At 39.9% G+C, this 6,084-nt stretch overlaps 1 long non-coding RNA gene across 1 annotated transcript; it reads left to right on the top strand.

Annotated features, from left to right (window-relative positions):
• The first annotated feature begins 5,775 nt into the window (after nucleotides 1-5,775).
• On the top strand, nucleotides 5,776-6,079 carry LOC310833942. The gene is made up of 2 exons (XR_014559011.1): nucleotides 5,776-5,856; nucleotides 5,898-6,079. It is a non-coding gene; the product is annotated as an uncharacterized lncRNA (long non-coding RNA).
• The last annotated feature ends 5 nt before the right edge of the window (nucleotides 6,080-6,084 follow it).

Raw genomic sequence — 6,084 nt, 5'->3', positions numbered from 1 at the left:
GGGTAGTGAAGGCCCAGACTAGGTGAGTCCTTACAAGGCCACTTAAAGTGGCCTACCAGTCCCTATCTTCCTTCCCACTGCAGCACATGGCTGAGAGGAGAGCCTTAATCTCTGCACCAAGCCCAACACTGATTGGGAACGAGTGTGATGGGTACCTGTATCTACATTTGAATTCTGCTCTCTGTACATGGCGATACATGTGTAAGTGCAGAGCGTGTACTTTGGCAACGGCCACCATTGTTGGCGTGTGGCCCTCAAGAGGGTGGGCCCAACCTTAAAGTGGCCCTCAGCCAAAAAAAATCTGCTTATACGAGCTACCCAGGGAGTAAGTCTCATGGAACATCACACACTTCTGAGTAGACATGTTGCACTGTGAAAGGAATATGGAAATTCTGCAATTTAAGAAAATGCTCCCCTGAAAACATTTGAATTGCTTTTTGTACATTCAGAAAGCAGTTTGGGGATTATGAACGATAGCTGCCTAAAGACGAAGTGGTGGGGGTTTATTTCCCCCTTCCCTTTGGACTGTTAGGTATGGGAAGTCAAAAGTGATAGGGATTTTTTTGAGGCCAACCAGGAGGGTCTGTCATCCACAACTTTGCATAACTAGTTCCACTGCATAGCAGACCATTTTTGAAACTTGGGTAGAGGCTTTCAAAAATAAGTTTATGGTGGTTTGAAGCACTTCTGTTCAAAGGAAGGATGCCTGAGTTCTGAAACATTCCCAGAATAGTTCTTTGGATCCTAGCCTAGGAATCTATTATTATTATTATTATTATTATTATTATTATTATTATTATTATTGACCAGATTTGAGAATATTGCTTTGCCATTAGGTTATATGCCTCAAAAAATGATTTGTTACCTCCACAAAGAGATGCTATGTATATCTACGTTCTGATCAAAAATTCTGCTCTGGTGCCTGTGAACAAATGTCAGAAGTACATGGAAACCATCTACTTTCTGATGATGAAATCACTTTCAGCAAAGTGATGACTTGCTTGCGCACTTGAACCTCAATGTCATTTTACGATGCAAGCATTTCATAAACTTCAGTTCTTAAGATATGGTGTGTGCGCTCTGTACTATTAGTACAACAATGCTTTGTCTGCTCGCTGCTGTATATGCTATGAACAACTTGAGAACTGTTAGCCACTAAGCAGCCTAAAAAGTTCATTTTGTAATTCATTTATGTTTAATATGATAGGTTCTTACTTAGTTTAGTATTAGATTTTTATATCCCTTTTTAGAAAAAAAAAAGCTAGATCGCAACAGGAATTAGCATTCTCCATAATAACACTATAAAGTTTTCATTTCCTAGAAACTCATGTTCTTTACTAAATTACCATCAATTAACATACCTCTGAATATTTTTGCCAATGAACTATGCTTGATAAATGGATTTTTACTTTTGAAGCAATGTGGATTCTTTATTCATCTTTACAAGTGCCTGGTATTCTGATACCAGTCTGCATAATAAGGATTTATGATAGTTCGGATTATCTACAGGAAAACCTTCCTTAGGAAGCATCTTTTTTATATACTTGATAAAGAGTTTTACAGAGCACTTTCACGCATATCTACTTAGAGGGATGCTCCATTAAGTTTAATAGAACTTACTCACAAGTGAGCGTCTGTAGGATTTCAGTCTTAGCCCAGTTTTACCAAAAGTTTAAATTCAAAACGGCAGCGCTTTCCATATCCCAAATAATGCACGTTATATAGGAGCAAATTCTACAGTCTTTCAGTAATGTGTGAAGATTGTATCAAAGCCCAGGTACCCTAAGTCCCAATCCATAGAACCGTCACATTCAGACACACTTTTTAAATAGCGGCTCCCCTTACTGTGCATGACATACTACTAAAACCAAGTAGCATTTTCATGCAGAACGGAGAGGCATTTGTAAAGATGGAAAGTCAGAACTACAGCAGTCGTGTGTGAAGGTAAGGTCCTGGAGCACACCTTACAAAGCTCTCTCAGTTGTAGTCATTATTCCACCAAAATGAGTTGGCTGTTCATTTATTTAAGCAAGACACAAAGCTTAATTTAAGGAACTCGGCCCAATTCTGTGCAGCCCTCTGTAATACAGGCCATTACTTGTTGATGTGACACTTGAGGGATTGGCAACCTTGTCTAAAAGAATTTCTTGTTTTAGAATCTCACTAAAATGTCTTAAGAGTTTTACAGTAGGCCTTTGCAACGTGTAACCCGCCAGCCACATATGGCTGCTTTATTAGGAGCTTGCAAAATTTACTGGTTTTGACGCCGGCCTTGTGATAGCAAAAAAACAGGGTGGGAGGAAGTAGTAGCAGGAGCAACAACTGACAAGCTGTGGCGTATAGGTCTTTGTTGAGTTTGGACCCGTGTTTTGCTCTTAAACTGACAATGCTGATAAACCTAATGCGTTTTGTATGAAGAAATAGCTCCACTTCAGTGTGTGGATTCAGAAGTGAAATTAATATACCTTGCAAAACCCTAAAGAGTGAAACCTGATTTAAATCCCCACTTTTCCAGTCAAGCACATGCCTTAAATTAACTAATTGCATTTGTAACTATCTGTAGCACTAGACTGAATTGTTTGAGCCCAGTGAATGTATTGTGCCACTGTTTGAAAAAAGGATGCAGGGACTTCATCGATGCCCTGATGCATTATCAAGGTTGGATCACCCTGTTTCAACACTTGGTTATGGGCATGGTCACTTCAGTGCACATACAGACCTACCACGCCCAAAATGTGTTGTTCCTCCAGTTGGTTTTCTGTAGATGGAGTCAATCCATACATGTATTTCATGGTATGTGCAAATTCCCCCCCCCCCCCAAAAAAAAAACCATTGAAAACATTGATGGCTAACATAAACAGGAGGTCTGTGTTTACACCTGAGAGACACAGATCTGTTAAACTTCTGAGTCAGTATTGCACAAAAGATGTGTTCCGTTATCACAGTGAGCTACGGTTTATTGTGAAATGAACGAGCCCAGGCAAGTCTTAGGCTCCTATCGCCCTCCTTTAGCGCAGTCACAAGTAGGTGATTGAAAGCTTTCACTTTGTCCAAATCTGACAAACCAGTTCATCTTAACGATGCTTTGTTTGCAAATAAATCAGCTTCGTAGCACATGGTTTGAAGGTGGCCTGTTTCAAACAAGCCATAGCTTAAGCGCCTCACAGTTTGCTGGGTTCAGATGAGATCGTAAACTGCAGTTTATCAAAAACGAACACAAAGGCTTCCTCAGCTGCGCCAGAAGGGGAAAAGAGCACAGAAGCCCACGGCTAATCATTTCTATACTGTCTTTCAATCAATAATAAAACAGTTAAAGTGCCAATACAAAAAGAAAAAAACAGGAAAATTGCATCTTAAAAGTTCTGAAAGTAAGAAGGCCTTTGCTTGTTGCCAAATGGACAATTAAGTAGGTGAACCTACTTATGAGATCATCCCATAAACAGGGGAACCTCACTGAGATTGCCCACCTCAGATGGCATGGGCATCTACACGATTGTTGCCAAATACCGCTTTAAAATCTTATGTTTAACCTTTCAAGTTCTTCACAAACTTCATTAACAGCTGTGTTCTGGGGGGAAAGTGGGGTGTATTTTTAAAACCCTCTTATTGCAAATAGTTCCTAAAGTTTAAATGCATTTGTGTTGGATTCGTCTTCATCTGTGTGCTTCCAACATTTCTTTAAAATACTAAGCTTATTTATTCTCTTCCTTTGTCTCCTTTCTCTATAAAACAATCCCTTTCAGTGTTTCATCTCTTCTAAGCATCTTTTTTAAAGTAGATATTCACTAAAGGTGCGTGTGTTCATTCTTATATCTGAAATAATTAAAAGAAATGAATGGAACAACAACAACAACAGACACTTTTGCCAAACTATAATATCATTCCATTTTATTAACTTGATAATTTTCAATACAAGAATGAATTAAAGATGTATGGTTATTTAGTGGAGTATACAGGAAAGAGTTGTAGCAGAAATGATCTTGAAACATTTTGATGATAATTTCAGTTTTAAAAAGCTGATGTGATTCCTTTCAAAATTATTTTTCCGTACAATTTAAAGACAATCATTGGCTTGGAAGCAGCTATGTCCTTGTGTGACCAATGGTGTCTTCTACTTGTGTAAGATCCAAGCTCCATTCCACGCCTCCAAATTTCTTCCAGTTCCTTCTCTCTGCAGTCAGCCTTGCGCTGCATCCCACACGATTGCGTGGCGTCTCTCATGCTCTACTTAACATGGTCAAAGTGACCTGGGGGAACAGGTCAACTTGTGGGGACATCAAAGCAGTGTAATTTTGCAAATTTATATTGGGAGTGGGGGAGTTGGTATGGATGTTGATGGAATTGGGGATAGGCACGATCAGTTTGACTGATGTGCGCGTGACTCTGTTGATGACCCTACATGAAATGGTAATGAACACCTTTTGCACTAGTGGAAAACTGCACATGCGCTTTGACACTGATTTTGGGAGTGAACCGTTCATGTGTTCCATAACAGGCTTACTTCTACTGTATACATAAACATTCATTTTTTTAAGATGTGCATACATTATACAAAATTTTGTACAATCTGTTACAAAACATTCATGCTCTCTTCGTACTGTATAGTGATACTTGTCATAAATTATACTATTTTTATTTGAAAAGTGTCATTCAACTGACCATATGCTGTCGTCTGAATATTATTGACTGTATTTCTACTTTGCTCAAGTGCTTTTAGGTGTCATAATGTACATTTTTTGCCTTCAGTCTTTGCTCAGGTACTTTGTGTTGGAGCATTTGGGTGCTTTTCTTTTTCTCATATGTGGTATTTTGTGTCATGAGAAAATAAAATACCGAAAAGGAAAGAAGTGTGTTAACAGCATTGTTAAGCTATTTTATTTAGAAGTTTCTATAGCACACCATAAACAAAGCATCTAGTTGGTGAACACGGCACATTCATAAAACAGCATACAAATATTTAATCAGCATTTAGACAGTATTACACAGTAACAGATAATTGAGCCATGCCATAGGATTGCATCTTACGTGTGTAACTTGCAATGTTTCAGCCATACATAGTTGAAGGCCGCTGGTTAAAATCTGACAAGTTAAATGCAAGCGAGGCTGGAGCTTTAAAGCTCTTTCTGTGATGGGCAAACCTAGTGCAAAAATAGTTTTCAAGCTCTCTGCTTTGCTTGTGGGAGAACAAAGCCCTATTGGTGTGCAGGCTTAGTTCCAGTTCACCTCTGCCAAAAAGGAACTAATTCCATTCCAGTTCAATTCATTAATGTGGTCCTCCACATTTTTTCACAGCCTTCAGTGTGTTACAAGCAGCTCTGCTAAACTATAAAATATCAAGACGACCATGGGTCGGCAAACTAAGGCCCAGATCCGTTCCAATAGCCTTCTAAATCCGGCCTGCGGGCGGTCCGGGAATCGGTGTGGATCTGATCGTTTGGGCTGCACCAGCACGCGCGTTCTTTCCCTCGTGGCGGTGGCACCTCCTCCCTCCCTCCCGGCTTCTCCCCACCCTGCGGAGGAAGGGGGCTGGGCTTTGATTGGTGCTAGCAGGTATAATATGTGCAGAGGGCATAGGGATTCGTTCATTTCCCCCCTTCAAAATATAGTCCGCCGCCCCCCACAAGATCTGAGGGACAGTGAACCCGCCCCCTGCTGAAAATGTTTGAGGATCCCTGAAGAAGACGGAGAAAACATCATTGCACACTTAGGGTGCTATTCACCTAATGAACTTCGTCAGCAGGTGTCCTAGGCAAGAATTTCTGCTTGTGGAATGCACCCCCAGTCCAAAACACCTATCATGTGTTCGTGCAAAGTATATGGAAGTAATGTTAAAATGTGTCCATCTTTACCGTTTGTGTCCCTAAAGGTAGGTAAAGGGACCCCTTTTACATCTTCAGCTTTCTCATTCAAACCTCTGAAATTAAAATGTTCCTTATTTCCCCCCCCCAAAAAAACACCTCTGTATGATTGTATAATAAATCTCATCCTTCTTCCTGTTGACTATTACCTTGCTCCAAAATTGTGAAAGCCATATTTATGTTTTCTGTCTTCTACTGCTTTTTCAGTTACATTTTCTTTTTTTTA

This window comes from Podarcis gaigeae (genome assembly GCF_964106915.1).
Source record: "Podarcis gaigeae genome assembly, chromosome: 1".
NCBI lineage: Eukaryota > Metazoa > Chordata > Lepidosauria > Squamata > Lacertidae > Podarcis > Podarcis gaigeae.
The sequence above is the reverse complement of the archived record's forward strand: the minus strand, read 5'-3'. Positions and strand labels throughout refer to the sequence as shown.